The following is a 21,034-nucleotide window of genomic DNA, read 5'->3' as shown; positions in this document are numbered from 1 at the left end:
CCTAGAGACAATCTTCTGTACACACCTAGGTAGACCCAGAGCATGTCTTTGTTCTGAAAACTTATTGTCCACCAAAGGATTTGGTCATATTTCCTGGAAGAAGAGATTATTTGATGGCATTGTCTTAAGAGGACAGAGGAATTGACTCATTGCTACAGAATAGCTTCCCCAGGACTGGGAAAGAAAGACTAGGCTTTCCGATTTCTTGGAAAGGTAGAGACTGCTTTATTCACGCAGAGTAGCATGGACAGGGCTGCTGTATTGTATCATTTCAGGGGTTTCTATTTACATGGCTTAGAGAGTGAGAATGCCTCCTGTAGTTTTATATCTCAGTGTCTCTGGCACATGAAGCTGGCAAGACCTCTTAAGAAGGTGGTTACAGAAATGCTTGTACAAATTTGCTACTAGGACTATGGCCTTAACAGAAATGGAGAGGGTTGAAATGCTAACCTATAGTCAGATGAATGAAGATCATCTACATAGCCTGTCTAGACAACATTGTCAGATGCAGTAATTGACAGTGTCATTATTTATCAAAAATACTGGCAATGGTCAATATGTTTTGATTGCAAGAGATTTTCTTTTTATAATCAAGGTGTTTGGCCTTGGATTACAAACCAAGGAAGGGGGAAGGAGCCATGCAAAGCAGGTCATCTAGAACTTACTGTTCTCACAGAAAGTGAGAACTAGAATCAGATTTATTTAATTAATAAAAAGCTGTGGATGTCAAATTTACATGTATTTACATCATATAATTCATATTGTAGGAGGTTTTGAATTTTGCTTTTATCCTTAATTCTATATTGTTATTTTTTTATTCATTAACTTTACTTAAAACCATGATCTGAAATTCTAAAGCAAATTCCACAATATGGATATATCTTATTTATTTAATAATTTCTGATTAATTTTTAATAGTTGTCAAATTATCTCTAAGAAATAGTGTATCAAATTATTCTCCCATCCATCAGTGTTTGGCTGTGGTGCCTACATTGCATCTCTCAGATCTGAGTTCATCTTGTTTCTGCTTAATAGGTAAAAATGGCAATGATTGCTTCCCCTTCAATTTTATAAAGAAAACTGTTAGGAAACTTTTTCCCTAGAAAATTGTTTCTATTTGTCAAAATCACTGAGATCATTTTGCATAATTTTTTCAAATACTTATAAAAATCTCAATTCAAATGAGAGCTTATTAAGATACTTATAGAATATCAATTGTTATGCTTTCTTTATTAGAAGCAACCCACTTAAAATATTCTATAAACATTGTTTTGGCTTAAAGACCTGAAAATCCAGCAGATTTATTCTCACTTTAAGATTATATTACTAATTTATATTCTATAAGTAATTTAGAATTCAAATATTTCAATCCATTAAACACAAATAGATTTTTCCGAAGTACATTTCCATATCATCCTGCTTATCTTTCTGGAGTAATCTATACTAGGTTTTGAAGTCAATAGGTGATGATGATGATATGCCTAGTTCCTAGGTATTCCAAGTATCTTGACTATACCTTAGCCTTAACTGAAGTTTCCTGAATATTATTCTTGTTCCATAAACTTGTATGAAAGATAACCCATAAAATTTGGGGTCCATTTCATGTAATGTTGGGGCTAGGCTCAGTGTAAGTTATATTTAATGTAATTCAAATATGACAATCAAAATTAACTGGAAAAAATGTAAAATTTACTTAGAGTCTCTTAAATAATGTGAAAATATGTTCCATTCAAAACATATATCAAATCTTTTTGAAAACCACTTTCTTTTGCCTGTTCTCTCTCTAATGACATTTAGCTCCAAAATCGTTCTCTACCTCTGATCTATCTCTCCTGAAATTGTCTTAAACTGAGATAGTCAAACTTTGTATCCGTTGTCTCTTGTTATGATAATGTTGTGAAAAAATACTCAGGAAACCCTAGGCATTAACAATAAATATTTTTTAGCTTACAAAACTGAAGGCTTCATTTGATTTGTGCTGGGTTCACACATGCATGTATTGTCAGCTACAGGCCAGCTAGGCAGCTCTGCTGATCTTGGCCAGATTTATTCAAATGCTAGAATTAGCTGGCTATTGATTGATGATCTGGATTGGGATGACTGTGGGTGTTTGGGCTTATTGCTTGTGTCTCATCCTTTAGTAGTTTCACCCAGACATTTTCTTTGCATGGTGACGTCAGAAGGTAACAAGTATCAAGCCAATTGCACATGTGCTTTTCAAGTCTCTGCTTTCATTTCACATGCTAACATCTTATTGGCCAGAACATGTTACATTGTAGAATAAAAATCCAGAGTGAAAGTTAAGAGTTAAATGTAATGAGGCTCAGTGCAGTGTAGGTAATAGAGAATTAGGGCCATTCATACAAGTAATCTATCAAAGGCAGTTTTGTTTCTCTCATTGTGGTGTGTGTGTGTGTGTGTGTGTGTGTGTGTGTGAGAATTTCTCTACCGTTTTCCAATACTACTTTGGATAGCCCCTTAGGTACCTCAATTTTGCCTTCCAAATTTACTTTGGTTTGCATAATTAAAATGAAGAAGTCGTTTAAGTTAGAATTAACATCAGTGTGGGTATTTAAATTAAGAGTAAGTAGAGAAGAAATAAATAAAATGTCTAATGTTTGGGAAAAGGGAAAGAGGCTGTGAATTTTTATGTTAGCGTTTTTATCTTGTTACCAAAAAAAGTAATGTTGGAAAAGAATACATCCTAAGAGCATGTTCTTCCACTGCAGAAGCTACCCCCAGAGAAAAGCTTAGACTTTGCTCTTAGTTATTAGGGAATCATTGCTCTTTGGCCTGCTCATCTGAATGCAATATTATTCAAAATCAGATATCCCACTGGAGCAATACTATGGCCCAGATGGTCAAATTATAACATCTCCTCTTCCATTTTTTTCCAGCTCAAATAATTTTTCTCAAGATTAATGGAGAATAACTGCAGGGTGAAAACTAGTATTTTATCAAGTTCTTGAATAGGTCCAAATTTTCCTCAGAGGTACTTTAGCAGTCCGTGACATTTGTAAAACTGGCATATGGGAAATGAGACAAGTCAAATCCTCAATTTTTACAGTAAAATATAATTTTCTCTCAGGACTGTCTGACATTCAAAGTATGAATCATGAACCATGGGTTATAGAGACAGAGGGAAATGCTGTTGTCTTCTGTCCCCACTTATTAATTTTATATTCTTTGGAGTTTTAATTAATAGCATTATGTTTCAATTTCCTCCTCAATATAATGGAGGCAGTGAGTTTTTTTTAATATATGTACTTAAATGAAAACATGTAATACAACACCTTATGACATTGTACAAGAGCATCAGTACTCCTTGGTTCCTATCAACAAATGTATACTCTGGGGAAAATGACTGGAATGATATCCTTTTTTTCCACTATGATAATGATTCTCAGCCTTGGCTGTATATTAAAATTGCCTGGGGAGTTCATGATAAATTGTATGTCTGGGATCTACCATGGGTCAATTAAGTCAGTATCTCTAAAGGGGTGGTTCTCAGGTAATCATGTTTTTTGGCAAAATTCCCTAAGTCTTGTCCCTAAGACAAGACTATTCTGATTGTGATGAAGAGTGAGAGTTCGGAACTATCGCTCTCCAGTCGCAGTTCTCAGTGTGGCTACCAGAGGAGGAATAGCAGCAGCTGTGGCAGCACCTGGAGCTTGTCCAAAATGCAAATTCTCAGGCCTTTCCCCAGATCTGCTTAATCAGAATGATGGGGGTGGAGAACAGCAGGGTTGTGTCTTAATGAGCCCTCTAGGTGATTCTGATGCACAATAATTTTTGAGAACCATTGATGGAATCAATCGTGATCAAATTTAATGGATAAAACAATCACCTGAAATAGTTGCTCAACATGTGGATTTTGTCATTATTCTCACAACTTTCCACTAAAAAACAGTTAATTTTATTGTTGTAAACCACAATTAATATAATTAATATATCTGAAAAATGACTCCAAAATGTCCATTTGAGTTCAAGTCCTAAAGATTCTGAATCAATGGGTCAGAGTGGGGGCTTAGCAAACTACATTTTTAAAAAAATTTATTTTATTCATGAGAGAGAGAGAGAGAGAGAGAGAGAGGCAGAGACATAGGCAGACGGAGAAGTAGGCTGCTAGTAGGGAGCCTGATGCAGTTCTTGATCCCAGATCCCAGGATCACACCCTGAGCTAAAGGCAGAAACTCAACTGCTGAGTCACCCGAGCATCCCAGCAAACCACATTCTTAAAGCATCCAGAAGATCCTGTTCCAGAGGAGCAACCTTTAATTTGAGTAGTACGATCCATAGTCTTCTATCACTGTAGAACACAGAATATGTGTACATGTATATGTCAGTACTTTTAACCAATAATTCATCTGCTCTTTCCCCATAGCTTTACAGAAATGCCTTTATGAAAATATACTTTCAGGCTACTTTTCACATAATATTTTAAGGGTTAAAATAAGAAATGGCTTCATGGCAAAATCTTCTGCATGTTCTCCATACATGTTTTCATTGCTCAGTAGTTCTCTTTATAAAACCAGTATAATTATTATACTTTATACACATAAATATATATTTATAGATATATAGTTATATATATAAACTATATTTTATAAGGATAAAATTCATTTCCAAGTAAATTATCTTCTATACTGACTACTGAAACAAATTTTCTGACTCAAACAATTAAAATAGTATTTATATTTCATTTTTGCGAGAACTGCCATATAATTTATAGACACATTTAGTATTGATTGCAGTAACTATATTGACTTAAGTGTTTAATATTTTTCCCTCATAGTATTTTTTTGTATTGTCAATTTTCTTGAGTGTCTCCTTTATTATGTTGCCTTAAGCTCTTAGTAAATATAACAAAATGAGAAATACTGTAATAAATATTAAACTTCAAGGTAATTCAAACCCCACTTAGTACATTCAATTATCCTGAGATAATGAATGTAATCTACTGGTTTAAGAAAGTCTAAGAAGAGGAATATCAAGTACTGGCAGTTTTTAAAAAGACAACTAGAAATATGTTAGTTTAGTTAAAACCCAGCACATTCTGTCAATTGTCTGCATACATTTGACAATATAGACAAGACTATTCTGAGAGCTCAGTTGCTGGGTTTTGGTGAGAAAAAAATATGTATTCTCTAGATTATGTAAGTCTATATGGAAAACTGTATGTCCTGTTGACAAGAATGCTGCTAAGTCCCAACTTTTGGCTCTGATAAACTCTTGCAGTGTAGCTCACACTCACGGATTTTGCAAGTCTCTGGTTGTTTGTCTTGAGTGGAATTGTTCTCAACACATCCTTTTGGCCTGTCAAATTTTAAATCTCCATTTAGAACCTGCAGCATAAATATCAGAATACCCAGTTTGTTTTCAATAGGTCTCTTAGTAAGTGAATTTAGGCTCATAGCTATGGTGTGCCTAAAAAAATAAAAATTTAAAAAATTTAAAAAAGAAAAAACTAAAGAAAAGGCAAAAAAAGTGAACTTGAGAATATATCAAACTATAGTCTTATAGAAGGATTTCATTTTGTTTTTAAAGGCAGTCAAGTTTATGAATACTTCCTTAGAAATTCTCTAAGAGATAGTAAATCAACATATTTTACATATTTTCCACACTTCACTAAGCTTTTATTAAACAAAGGATTCCAATAGTGCATGTAAAAATTCATATTTCTTTATCCATAGAATTCCATGGAATAGCCTCTTCATGTGTTATGGTGAAAAAAAATACCACTGAAAAGACAGATGTTTATGATTATCTTCTAGAGAACATGTGCCTCTGAGTATGCCACGTGCAAGGGAGAGTCTCAGCATACAAAGTGGCCTGATTTCTATGTCTGTGCAAGGAATTTTATTTCAAAATATTAGAAATATTTTTAAATTTAAAAACCTTACAAATTTTGTTTTTTAAAAAAGAATTAATACCGTGTCTTATCAGGCAAGGAGTTTTTGCAATGATAACCACTGAAAAGTTACTGAATTTTCAGCTGAACTATCCCATTTTTAAGTAGTTGCGTACATGTTTTACATTTTTAAACCTTCAAGTGTAACACATAAATTCAAGCATGGGACCATTGTAAACATACAGCTTAATGAGTCAGTTATATTGACATATTTTTAAATAAAAAGCATGATGTGAATAAATCATTAGATTGCTAAAGGGCCTGAGGGTTCAGCAACAATCTATGAATAAATTTCAATCACTTTAGGAAGAACAATCTAGAAGGTACCTAGGTTTGGCACTGACAAAGAGAAGTCTCTGGTCTGTGGGCTTGTAATAAAGAGTGTGACTCCATTTTTGATGTTTGGTTGCTAACAGCTTTCAAGTGCCACCACTCTCCCTGCTCTTATTGCCCCACATCTGAGCAAGCTAAGAAAGTCCAGGTGCTCCCTCCTTTGCAAAAGTGGAAAGTTCAGACTTTTCAATATTGGTCCACATGGAAATTCTTATTCTAACCTCACTCCCTAATTACCATAAATACTCGAAACAAGTTTCTCTTTCTGCCCTCTTAGCTGTTTTCAAACCTATTTAAGAGATAAGCCTATCTGATAGAGACATTCTCCCCAGAAATCCCCCTTTTGTGAGTAATAAGCCTTTAAGTACCCTCTTGGCTCATGTGTGGCTTCATCAGTCTGAAAAGCTGAACCAAGTTTCGGAATGAGGGTCCATTCCTCCTCAGTGGGGTGATTATAATAATGTTGAGTAACACATTGTCTTTGATTTGAAAACTAAATTTTATAGCTTAAATGAATTTTCTCTTTTTATCTAAGAGAAAACTGATACTCAGGTAGCCTGGCCAATAGTACACATTTGATTTACAGAATGGCTTGGATGAGATCTAGGTTCTACCATAGTGATGTTTTTCTAACTCACATCCTTTACTTGAACAGAACACTTAAAAGTGAGTGCACAAATGTTAATGATATAGAAGGAGTATTAACATTTTATAAAAGTAATTTAGGGCAGCCCGGGTGGCTCAGCGGTTTAGCACTGCCTTCAGCCCAAGGCCTGATCCTGGAGACCTGGGATCGAGTCCCACGTCAGGCTCCCTGCATGGAGCCTGCTTCTCCCTCTGCCTGTGTCTCTGCCTCTTTCTCTCCTTCTCTCTGTCTGTCTCTCATGAATAAATAAATAAAATCTTTTTTAAAAAAGTAATTTAGTTTACATGCACATTTTAATATCACTGTCCTCACCCCTAAGTGGCTTATACTCCTTTTGTGAATCTCAAACTTCCATCACGCTATCCATCAGTTTATTAAAATTTGTTGGCTATTTTCTTAGGTAATTCATCCTCCACACTTTAAATTGTTACATTTATAGTTATTAGACTAATAGTTCTTTGAGAGCAGCAATTCTGTCTTCTTTGAATATTGTTATCTCCAGTGCCAAGAAAAATAAAATGGATTATCATAAATATTCAATAAAGATTTCTGAATGTATGGATGAATGCATCAATAAAAACATCTCTGAAAAAGTATAATACAGCCTTCACAATTTTGAAGACTCTCACATTTTGGCATAGCAACTTAATAAAAATCATTCAACTCAAATTATTTGCTGCTTTTACCAATTACATTAATTATTTAATAAGCACTTATCTTTCCTAGCATTGGGCTAATTTCTTTGATTGTATTATTTAACTTACTTTCCTCAAGAATCAATAGAGCATTTTTTATTTTATTTTTATGTTTTAAAAATTTATTTATTTATTCTTGAGAGACACACAGAGAGAGAGGCAGAGACACAGGCAGAGGGAGAAACAGGCTTCCTATGGGGAGGCTGATGAGGGACTCAGTCCCAGGACCCCAGGATCATGACCTGAGCCAAAGGCAGACACTCAACCACTGAGCCACCCCGGTCCCCTAGAGTAGATTTTATTTCCATTTTAAGCTAAAAAGTTGTCTTATACAGGATAATTAACATGCCAAATATTTCTCTCATTTCTTTTTTTGCATAGCTTGGTAAACAAGACTCAGAGATTTGGACTCTGCCCCTTCCTCAATGGTGGAAGAGAAGTAACAGTGAAGTTGGAGCATTTCTGGTAATCCCAGGTTTTAGTTGAGACTCGGGGAGATCTAGAACATACCAGCTGACCCAGAGTCTAGGTCCTATCAAAACTGTCTTGAAGAAATAATGCATTTTCACCCATAGTCCTTTCCTGAATGATTAATTCTATATGCTTCATTCATATGTTACTTACATATAGTTATTAGGTGCCTACTCTGTTCCAGATACCATGATATTCAATGGCAACCAGTCATGATCCTTCTGTGTGTGGGACTTTACTTAGTGGGGAGGAGGGGAAATAGATAAGAATCAGATTAAAAAGAGTAAATATTTTATTCTAAATGAAAAATAACTTACGTTATATGAACAAAGTCTATACTATGGACCCCCCCCCCTCAAGGAGTTGTCATGAAGAATGAATGTAGTATAGGACGCCTGATAAGAAAAGTTGATCACACTAAACTCTTTCCCAGAACATCTTGCTTCAGAGGATTGTACTGAGCTGATTCTTCAAAGGGAAGCTATATTGTGAAGAAAAGTAATACTTCAAACCCAGCCCTAAGGTGGTCATGGGAAGTATCCATGCACCATGCATCTGAAAGTACAGATTAGCTCAGCTGATTGCTAGTTGTAGTACTGTGTTCTATATCACAGAAACTCCTTCATTTCTAAGCAAAATCCTAGTTAGATCATTTTAGTTGGATTATTAGTGTTTTACATTATTCGAAAGTTTACTAAATTGTGGATACAAGTAGAGTTTTCCAATATCAGCTTTTATCTTAAATGAAGCTATTATCATGGCTACTCATCTGTGTGTGTTAGTTTTGAATTGGCTTTGAAGTAGGGAATGGAAGAATGGTGATGTTTATCGGGTTTCTTTAGATTTCCAGTCATCACATTCACCATCAAAGTTTGAAACTCAGCTGGTCTGCTTTTCATCCTAGGCATTTCTTTTTTTATTCTTCCTCTCATTCTTTTAAACCTGTGTTGTTCTTCTCTCATAACAACATAGCCCGCAGGCAAAAGTTTTTTTTCAATGATCTTAAGTTTTTGAATCATACAATCTGAGACAAATTATGGTAGGGAACCTAGCTATTTCATTTACTATTTTGTTCCTAGGAATTAGAACTTTACCTAGACAGTTACTAAGCAACAAAAATATTTCTTCACAGTTAAATTCTCTTCTCTTGAGCCACACACTTTTTAAAAAGGTCTCATAGTTATCTTTTATCAATTCATTTTTATAATTACTTGTTTGATTTCTTAGATTTTCACATGAACAGGATTATGTCATAGGTAGGTGTGAATTCAACTCAAATCCTAGGAAGTGGGATGACAGAGGTCTGTTTGTATGCATTCCTATTTACTTTCTGCTCAAATTGTGTTCATCACAAGGATGTTCATCTATTTTTCTTCATGATATTTAAAAATCTCATATAATCACTATATCTAAGAATTATTTACTTATCTAAATATGTGAAGCATTCTTACTCTCACAATGATATCCTATTTGGGCCATTTGCAAGACACTGAGATGTCTAACACAGTGCTGCTTATGCTGTAGTCATTTGGCTTTTTGTATGTATATCATTGAGTAAGATTAACAATATACTTTTTTTTTTAAAAAGAGAGAGAGCACAAGTTGGGGAGGGGGAGGGATAAAAGATGAGGGGGAGAGAAAATCTCAAGCAATTTTCATAAAATTGGCATACATTTTGTTAAATAAAGATTTTGCTTTACTATTTTTAACAATGTGAAATATGGATCTTTTGTATATCAGATGTATATTATCTTCAAGAAATTTCAACTTTTGTGCTATATGAATCACTAACTTAACCAACCAGTATTTATTAAGTTCTTCTTGTATGCCAGAAATTATGCAGACTCTTCAGATGTTTATACAATGCAGAGCTTCCTGTCTCCAAGTACATGTGTACATGTTGTCTAGCAGAGAAGACCAACATATAAACAAATATTTATACAATGGAGGTATGCAGTGAGGGAAGAGAAGTATCTGGTATCTATTTACAGACATATATTGTAGGAAGTTTTATTAAATATCAGTTCATTAGATCAGAACCATTTTCTCTTTTAACAGATTAGGAGACTAAGTGTCAGAGAGGTCATCCCACTTGTCCAAGGTCACAGTAATTTGAGAACACATATACAGGTTGGTTCAACTCTTACCAGTGTATTTTCATTTTTATTTAGCTTCTTAGAAGGAATATCTATAAGAAAAACAAGATAACAATTAATTCTTTTCCTCCCATTTTATATCCTCATTAGTGATTTTTTAAAAAGCTATGTCTTTCTATGGAGATGGAGTTACTTTGCCAGTGAAAATATATGTCTTTCAAAATAGATCTAAAACCCTGTGGGTTTTCACTATCAGAGAATTTTCCATTCTAATTTACCTCCAGTTGTTATAGTATTTAGTAAGCACTTACTTGTAAAATTGATGAGTTATCCTCTGTTTCTTGATTTTATATACATCATTCCTCTTGCTTCACTTGTTAGTAACCTACTTTAGAACAGTGATTGGATATTTCTCTGGTTTAGTCTGTCCACTTGATGTATGAGTCAAATGTTAATATGTTAATATATTATGGACATTACTTGAAAGAAATAATATTTTGATGATTTAAAATATATTTCCCTATATATTCTATCATACTCCCAACTATTGGGAAGAGAATAGTAGCTAGTTTATTCTTCCTTTCCACACCCATGCCTATCATTAATATTTCTAGTCATGCCTATCATTAATATTTCTAGTGTTTATATAAAAGTAAGAAAACTAAATTAGGAAATTAGCAGTATTGCTCCTATGGAAGAATGCTAAACTTGCCATCAAGAATGACATTACAGGAGCGCCTGGGTGGCTCAGTGGTTGAGCCTCTGCCTTTGACTCAGGATGTGGTCCCGTGGTCCTGGGATTGAGTCCCACATCAGGCTCCCCGCATGGAGCCTGCTTATCCCTCTGACTATGTCTCTACGTCTCTTTCTCTGTGTCTCTCATGAATAAATAAATAAAACCTTAAAAAATGACATTACAAGTTTCATAAAAGGATAACTCTAATCTTTAATATAATTTTTCAACTGCAAATTTGGCACTTGTCAGTGTTAGAGCAGATTGATATGACTATCATTTTAGGATGATGCATCAGACATAATTATTTCTTATTATAACATAACAAACCATCCAAAGAATTGTTTATTTATGATGATGGTGAGTTAATTTGTTTCCCTTTGAATTTATAGGGCATGAAATATTTCCAAATGTTTGTGTGTATTTCCAACACAGTGCCAGAAACATCAACTGGTGTGCCTTGACAAAATTTGCACTAGAAAACAATATGCAAATACACTAAGTAGTTGAAGATTGGGTTATCCTTGAACCACAATAACAATTATCCTCAAGGAAATCCTAAGCAGTCATTTTCCAGCATGTTATGCCATGGGAAGGTAGGAGATAAGATTAAATTGGCCTGGCCAAGGCAAGTCAAATGTTTGATATCCTTGTGTAAGTGTCGTTTTGTAGCTTCCCTCTCCCATCATCCCTCTATTGAAATGCAAGGCTCTAAAAGAGAGAAAGAGAGAGAGAAAGAGAGAGAGAAATTTAAGACTCCAAAGACTAAGAAAGCATCTTGGGCATGGTGTTCCACTATTGCTAAACTTTAGGATAATAAACACTGCTTTCATCCTTTAGGCATGTATAATCTCTAATGTATTCATGATGTCTGTTTGTGTTAGTTGATTACTGACCTCTTTTGTCTCACATAACCATCACTACAGAATTCATATAGAAAGCTGCTAATAATTAGAAATGCTTTACATATGGCTAATTTTTGCTCCTTCTTATGCATTTTGATATTTAAATCCAGTCCTATTTTTTTGTTGTTGCTGTTTTCTCTTTCTTGTTAGACTCCACATTTCCCTCCAGAATATTATAAAAGCTTAGTGACATCAACTTCACACTTAAATCATAATATGGTCATGAAATTGATCCATAATACCTCAGTGTAGAAATGAACTAAGAATAATTTCAGATTTGTTCAAATTTGTTATGGTGTCTGATAAAGACAACACATAAAATTTTAAGTAGTTTATTTTAATCAAGTAAAATAAAATGAGAATATTTGAATATACTCTTATAAAAATATTCTGTCCAAGTCAAATTTTCATGTTTCAAAAGTGACTGAATAACTACTTCTGATATTTTTTGTAACTCTAAAGTTTTTCCCTAAAGTACATGAAATATTACTAAAAAAAATAAGAACATTTTATATAGAAGAAAACCATAAATCACTATTACATAAATGTAAAGTTGGAGAAACCACTTTTGGGTATCATAGAGGACCTCTAAATATGGAAGGACTCCTCTGGATAAGTTTGTTAGAAAGTGCCAGAGCTTTCATATAGCAGGTCTGGTAGGAGCATCCAGTGGAATGCTACTCAGAAGAAATCCAGGAAACACCCCAAATAGTGCCTGCCGTAATCATACCCACACCTAGATCTCATTTCTTCATAAACTTTTAGGATGATTCATTATTAAGTTCCTAAAATATGATGAAAACAGCAAAACCAGTCAGTGGTAAATTTATTAAGGGAAAGTTGCCTGTATTCTTCCAGTTGATTTTGGATATCCAAATGAATTTGCATGCTATTTTCCACTATATGGCTTTTAAAGACCAATCCCTCTGGAGATCATTCCATTAATGTCTTTTTCAGTGATAGTCATCTGATATCAGAAACATTGTGGTAAGTGGTCTAAATCTGGTATCAAAATGTCTTGATTTTGGTCTTAGTTTTCTTAAAATAGAATGTATCGAGTCTATCCATATCACCTCAGAGTTTAAACTAAGACCTTGGAGATTTCAATAGCAGGCAAGAAGTATTCACACCTTCAGAACAGAGGTGATTGATTGTTCATGCATCACTTGCTAAGACTAAAGAGTAGTTCTGCTATCCTTAGTCCATTACCCAGCTTCTAAACAAACAAGTCTAGAAATTGATGGAGATGAAAGTGAAAGAATCTTTCTTTGTTGGATTTTCAGTCAAAAAAAGAATGCTAAATGTATCTAGTTGCCTCCTCACTGGAGACTGTATAGCAGGACTCTTCCCACAACTTCAAGTCATCTAATGGGGATCTATAGGTTCAAGTTAATTAGAGACCTGTACATATAGTGTCTCCTGGAATTTGAACCTGACAATGATTGATGCTTGTGCAAGATTCTATGGGATAGAATGGATGGAACTGCCGTTGATAGAAATTATTGAGAGTGTTTCATTGGACACACCTGCATTTTAGAATTTGGTAGGACAAAAATGTCAAGTTTTCCTTGGAATAACAGGTACCACAGAAGGCAGCGAACTCTGCAAATGGAATTCCTGTTAGAGTATCTCTCAGGGTTAATTTCACCTTTGACTAAGAGAAAACTCAAGACTATAGTAGCTTAAACAATGTAGTTTATATCTCTCTTTATTTGGCAAATAAGTAGCCCAGGGCAGGATCAGCCTTCTATAGGGTCATACAAAATTGCAAGATAGCTTGATGATCATTTTGGAAGGAATATACTGTCAATTATAAATGAAGGAATCAGCCTAAATCTGATGTCTCATACATGAAGCCCAAGCTTAATTATGGGATGACTAAAACTATATTATGCCTCATGTACAAATTAGATTTAATTTCACATAATACAATTTGCAGCTTTGTATTTGACAATGACCTGTCCTCCCTCTGTAGGCCACCGCATCTCATTTCCATGCTTCTGTATTCTGAACAGCTGGAGGCAGCACAACTTTTATTTTGTTGTAGGGAAAAACAGACTGTGGGGAAAATACTGTGGTCAGGAATAGACTATTAACTTACTAGACCACATGCTTCTTCCACAGAGTTGAACCTCAGATTAAGGCATCTGGCCTTATTTTTTTATCCCTCATAAGAATGTAAGATTCTGTCCTAAATTAAAGTTTTCAGGTTGCCAAACACAAAGCCTTTGGAAACTGATCTCAAAGGAACTGTTTTGTTCTAAGATAAGGCCTGGCTGCATTGTTGTTTGATAAATGGAATCCATCCACTCCGCAGTTAGACTCTGGCTGAAGTGACTTTCCTCTCCCCACTTAAGGTTTATTACCAAAAGTTCTAACCTGGATCTGGTTGACATAGAATCTGAATGTGGTAACATGATATATCTTAATTTCTTTTTTGAGACAGACCTTTTTTATTAATTTGGGAATAAAAATAAGAGCAATGAAATCACAAGCTATCCACTATTTCATCAATTAATTTATTTATAGGATTTATACTCAGATTACTTCCAAAAGACTTCGAGGTAGTTCATTATTCAGAACCCTATTCTTCTTCTGCCAAGGATGGTTTCTAGCTGGGTCTCAAGGACAGTTTCACATCTCAGAAAGAGTTCATTGTGGATACATTGAAGGTATTAACCTAGTGATGTGACCTCTCTATATACCAAAATAAAAACATCACCCCATTTTCATGACAACATATGGGCTCTCCCACCACAAGAACATGTCAAGTAAAGTGATTATAATCCATCAGCAAAGAGCTCTCTGATAGTGAAGAACGTGCAGATTCTTTATGCGTAAATGGTCCATGCAAAGGATAGTAAATAAATCCCAGTGTGGCATTTTTATAGTGAATAGCTGTTTTTATATCTCTTTAGTTGCTTAGGGATGAGATATCTGTCTTCTTCATTTTGATATCTTGCCTGATGTGTAAACACATCTAGTCATCTGTCTTATATTTTTTCATAACCAGAGAAACTATATATACTTCCTCTTCCCTGATCCAAATTTCTGTCTCTCATAAATCATTACACACATCCAATGAAATACTTATTCCATGATAAACATGCATCTTATCCTCATCATCTGCACCAAACACTCCATCTTTGCCTTACCCAAAAGCTGGCTCCCTTAGTAACTCCACTGCTCTTTGACATCCTGTTTTTCTATTGCATCCAATTTACCTGAGTATTCAATCTGAAGACCTTTAGTGCCATTTATAGACTACCATGCCTTTGTCTTTCTTCAACAATCCCTATGCCTTCATCTACAATGCACTGTACCGTTCCTTTTTGCTATCAGTTTCTGACTTCCCAGTCACTAACTCTTGTTTTTTAGAAACTGTGCCACACCATTCTCAGCCTAAAGCTATGCCACCTGAGTCACCCTAATACCCTGAGTGCTAGCCTTCCTCTGGCCCTTCAGTCCTAGACCTTCTTATTCTCAGTAACTTTCATTCCAATGCCATCTTAGCCACCCACTCCTGTTGGTCCAGAAATGTTCAATATATAAGTTAATTAATTCCAAAACACCACTGAAATAACTCTGATCATTATTATTTAATTATTTCCATTCTAGAGGTGTCTGGGGTGTCTCAGTGGTTGAGCACCTGCCTTTGGCTCACGTCGTGATCCCGGGGTCCTGGGATTGAGTCCTGCACTGGGCTCCCTGCACGGAGCCTGCTTCTCCCTCTGCCTATGTCTCTGCCTTTCTGTGTCTCTCATGAATAAATAAATAAGTAAATCTTAAAAAATTATTTTCATTCCATATTTTGAGTAGACTTCCAAATCATGTATGGTAACCTCTCCACATTCCCCCTGACCGCATTCCCTTTTTAATTTCTTAAACCAGCTTATATCTCTCCCACTAGTATCTCTCATTTTGCAATTCTGAGTCATCCTTTAATTCTTACTTTACATCACCTCCCATATCCATATACACAGCAGGTCTTCTGGCTCAGCAACAAACGGTATCTTGAATCTATTTAGTACTTTTCATTTCTACTGTTACATGTTACCATCTTCTTCCTGAATTACTATACTTACCTTCTCATAGAACTTTTTTCTTATATTCTTGTCTCCCCTTCCCATTCAGCAGTCTATTCCATATCTAGCAATCTGAATTCTTTTTAACTTAATTTTAAAATTAAATATTTTATTTTGAGATAATCATAGATTCACATGCAGTTGTAATAAATACTACAGAAAGATCCTGTGTATGCTTTACCCAGTTTTCTCCATTAATGACATGTCATAAATCTGTAGCATAATATCACAATAAGGACATTGACATTGATATGATGAAGACACAGAACATCTCAATCACCACTGGGATGCCTCTTGTCTTGCTTTATATACTTTCCCCTGCAACCACAAATCCGGTATCCATTTCAGTAATTTTGTCATTGAAAGAATGATAAGTAAATGGAAAAATACCTTTGGGTTTGGCTTCTTCACCCACCATAATTCTTTGGAGATTCATCCAGGATGTGCATATATCAATAATTCATTCTTTTTAAAAAATTTTTTTTATTGCTGACTAGTATTCAATGGTATGGATGAACTACATTTTGTTTAATCACTCACTGTTTGAAAAACATGTGTTGATATGTTTTGGATATTACAAATAAAGCTGCTATAAACATTTGTGTACAGATTTTTATGTGAACACAACTCTTCATTTCTCTGGGATAAATACCCAGCAGTGCAATTTCTGGCTAAACTAAACATGCATGACCTTAAGCCCATTAGCAATGTATGAATGATCCATTTTCTTTGCACCCTTGTCAGCATATAGTGTTTTCACTATTTATATTTTATCTATTCTGTTAGGCATCTAGTGATAGATATTTCATTGCGGTTTAACATATATTTTGCCAAAGACTAATGATATTAAATATAATTTAATGTGTTTATTTGCCATCTGTGTATCTTCTTTGGTGAAATGTCTGGTCATGTATATTCTACTTCATTGTTTGTTTGTTTTGCTTACTAATGAGTCTTGAGAGTTCTGCTTTTGTCCTAAATACTTGTCTTGATATTTTTTCCTATAGTGAATCTTCTAAATCATGTACATGGTAGAACTCTCCATTTACTTAGATCTTTCATTTTTTTCATCAACATTATATTGCTTTTAGCATACAAGTATATGTTTTCTTACATTCATACTTAAGTATTGCTTTCTACCTTTGAGCAATTGTAAATAGTGTTGCAGTTTTGATTTTAGTATCTCTGTGCTCTATTAATAGTCTATAGAAATACAACTTTTATATTTATCATATATTCTGTGACTTTAATGTATTCATGTATTAATTCTAGGAATTTTTCTTAATAAATTCTTTAGGGTTACCTACATAGATGATCATGGAATCTGCATATAGAGACAGTTTTATTTCTTCCTTTAAAATATGTATGCCTTAAATTTCCTTTTATTCTGTTATTGCACTAACTAGAACATTATAGCTATGTTGTATGAGGGTGATGAGAACAGATATTCCTGGTCTTGTTCCTACCTCAGGAAATATGTAGTCTTTCACTATTAAATATAATGTATATTGTAGTTTTTTTGTAGTGCTCTATATCTAGTTGAGGAAATCTTTCTGTTCCTATTTTTCCAAATTTTTTTATGTAAACAAGTGTGGAAGGGTCCTAGTTTCAGTTCTGACATGTAAAGAGCTTGGAAATTATTACTCTCATGTTACAACAAGAAAAAAGTGCTGAACAAGTGGAGAGTCAATTCCTTTTTTTTGAACCCTGTAGAGAATTGAGTTTTTGGAGCAAACCAGGACTCCAAATCTTAAGATGAATATAGAAAATCATAGCTGAGATCAGCTTATCAGGAACAGAAGCTTCTGGGGACAGAAGTTATTAGATAAACTTACATGATTATTTTGTCGAATTGCTGGAAGCAGAATGGACACTAGTGTGAGAATAGGAAACTCTTGGGGCTTCAGTCTTAAAGAGTCCCAAGACTTTCATGAGTTGTGCATCTGAAAACCTTGCCAAGTTTTCATAGTGAAGAAACAAGAAATATCCTTGTGTTTTTGTAGGAGGGAGGAGAAAACTGACCTTTTGAAATATGTCCAAAGAATTCATCATAAGAAAAGCCAATATTTTAAGAGAAATACCTTTACAATAGCCTTTATTTATTATAAGGGGAAGGAAATTAGTCACTTCTAGCTCCCTCTAGACTTTCTCACCTAAAAGGGTAATAGAAGCTAAGAAACAATTGTGACACTCATAGTCCAGGGACAAGGCCATCTAAAGACTGAGAATTAATTGTAGAAATACAGAATGCTTTCCCCTCATCCCCACAGCTTCCTACCACATCAATAGGGCTTACATGAGATAATACTGTATCACAGTTGAAAGATTTGCAGGGAGCGGTCTTTACTTAAGGAGGAATTAATAAGAAAACCCAAAGACAACAAAGGAGACAAAATCAAGAATATTAGAGGCATTTGAACCTCTGGCAACTACAGCTATAGGAAACATTACACACAACTAAATTCCTAGTCTGATTCACATAAAACCTCACACTAACGTCTATTTAACTCTAGTCTTTTATTCAATATATACTATATGGTTCTGTGTGTGCACATGGCTTTTAATAAAAAATTATGATCCATAATAAAAGATCAGAAAAACACAGGCTGAACTGACAAAATAAGTATTACAAAAAGATTCAAATATGGCAGAGATGTTGGAATTATCAAACTAGAAATGTAAAATTGCTATTATTCATATGTTAAGGGATCCATGGAAAAGTAAATCTCTAAGAAAGAATTCAAGGAAATACTAGGAATTAAGACCACTGCAACAAAAATTTTAAAATGCCTTTGACGAGTTCATCAGTAGACTGGACACTGTTGAAGAAAGAATCAATGAGCTTGGAGATATGTTAATATAAGCTTCCAAAACTGAAATGCAAAGAGAAAAAAAAAAGAAAGCATACACAAAAAACAGAATACCTTGATCACCAAATCAGCCATACAGGAAATATTAAAAGGGAAACTTTAAGTGAAGAGAGAGCCCAAAAGTAACATAGACCAGAAAGGAACAGAGGCAATATATATAAAAAGTGACTTTATAGGTAATACAATGGCACTAAATTCATCTTTCAATAGTTACTCTGAATGTAAATGGGCTAAATGTCATAATTGAAAGACACAGTGTATCAGATTGGATAAAAAAGCAAGACCCATTGAAATGTTATCTGCAAGAACCTCGTTTTAGACCAAAAGACACCTCCAGATTGAAAGTGAGGGGATGGAAAAGTATTTATCATGCTAATGGACATCAAAAGAAAGTTAAGGTGGTGATTCTTATATCAGACAAATTAGACTTTAAACCAAAGACCATGATAAAAGATGAAGATTATTATCATTATTATATTAATTATTATTAATTATTATATTATATATTATTATTATATCATAATTAAAGTGTCTATCCAAAAAGAAGATCTAAAAATTGTAAATATTTATGTCTCTAACATGGGAACAGTCAATTGTATAAGCAAATTAATAACAAAACTAAAGAAGCACCTTGATAATAATACAATAAGAGTATGGGACTTTAACACCTCACTCACTGCAATGGACAGATCACCTAAGCATAAGATCAATAAGGAAACAAGGGCTTTGAATGATATGCTGGACCAGATGGACTTCATAGATATATTCAGAACATTACCTCCTAAATCAGCAGATTACATATTCTTCTTAAATGCACATGGAACATTCTCTGGAATAGATCACATACTGGGTCACAAATCAGGTCTCAACTGGTACTAAAAGATTGGGATTATTCCCTGCATATTTTCAGACCACAATGCTTTGAAACTGGAATTCAATCACAAGAGGAAGTTTGTAAAGAACTCAAATACATGGAGGCTAAAAAAATGAATGTGTCAACCAGAAAATTAAAGGATAAATAAAAAATTCATGGAAATAAATGAAAATGAAAGCACAACTATTCGAAACTTTTGAAATGCAGCAAAGGTGGTCCTAAGAAGGAAGTATATAGCAATAAAAGCCTTTCTCAAAAAACAAGAAAGGTTTCAAATACACAACCTAACCTTACACTTAAAGCAACTGGAGAAAGAACAGCAAATAAAGTCTAAACCAAGCAGAAGAAGAAAAATAATAAGGATTAGAGCAGAAATCAATGAAGTAGAAACCAAAATAAAATTGAACAGATCAACGAAACTAAGAGCTGGTTCTTTGAAAGAATTAATAAGATCACTAAACCCCTGGCCAGACTTGTCAAAAAAGGAAAAGTACCCAAATAAATAAATCATTAATGAAGTAGGAGAGATCACAACCAACACTGAAGAAACAAGCAATCACTGTTATTTAAAGATTTTATTTATTTATTTATTTATTTATTTATTTATTTATTTATTTATACATTCATGAGAGACACACAGAGAGGCAGAGAGATAGACAGAGGGAGAAGCAAATTCCTCACAGGGAGCCTGATGCAGGACTCGATCCTTGGATCCTGGGATGACACCCTGAGCTGCAAACAGATGTTCAGCCACTTAGCCACCTGGGCATCCCAAAATACAATTATAAGAACATATTATAAGCAACTATATGCCAACAAATTAGGCAATCTGTAAGGAATGAATGCATTCCTAGAGACATATAAACTACCAAAACTGAAATAGGAGGAAGTAAAAATATAAACAGACCCATAACCACCAAGGAAATTCAAGCAGTACTTAAAATCCTCCCAACAAACAAGAGTCCAGTACCAGATGGTTTCCCAGGGGAATTCTACCAAACATTTAAAGAAGAATTAATATCTATTCTTCTGAAACTGTTTCCACACATTCACTTACTTGAATGGTAAACATTTCATAATCCTTTCCATTATACTGTCTTTTTGCAAGTTATTCTCTGTTTAAGAGCAGTTTTATTGAGATGTAATTTATTCACTATAAAATATATCCTTTTACAGTGTGCAAACAGAACATCATGAACTGTGGGATAATTTCAAAACATGTAACATATGCATTATCACAATAACAGAGGAAGAAGAAAGATATAAGGGAGAAAAATGAATATTTGAAGTAATAATAGCCAAGAATTTCCCAAAATTTGGCTTATCAACCATTAGAAAGAGGGATGTTGTTTTTAACTATAATCGTGGATTTGTCAATTTATTATTTCAATTATGTCATTTTCTGTATCACATAT

General features: G+C 34.2%; 1 long non-coding RNA gene across 4 annotated transcripts in view; it reads left to right on the top strand.

Annotated features, from left to right (window-relative positions):
- The window catches only part of LOC140636720 (uncharacterized), a 484,700-nt gene that overhangs the window by 449,859 nt on the left and 13,807 nt on the right, over nt 1-21,034 (top strand). For all 4 annotated transcript variants that reach the window (XR_012033929.1, XR_012033930.1, XR_012033927.1 and 1 more), the window contains 2 exons: nt 7,967-8,050; nt 10,115-10,186. This is a non-coding gene — a long non-coding RNA (uncharacterized lncRNA). The remainder of the gene's footprint in view (nt 1-7,966; nt 8,051-10,114; nt 10,187-21,034) is intronic.

The sequence above is a fragment of the Canis lupus genome, chromosome 7 (genome assembly GCF_048164855.1).
Source record: "Canis lupus baileyi chromosome 7, mCanLup2.hap1, whole genome shotgun sequence".
NCBI classification, from domain to species: domain Eukaryota; kingdom Metazoa; phylum Chordata; class Mammalia; order Carnivora; family Canidae; genus Canis; species Canis lupus.
Note: the sequence above shows the minus strand (reverse complement) of the source record. Positions and strands in the feature narration are given on the sequence as shown.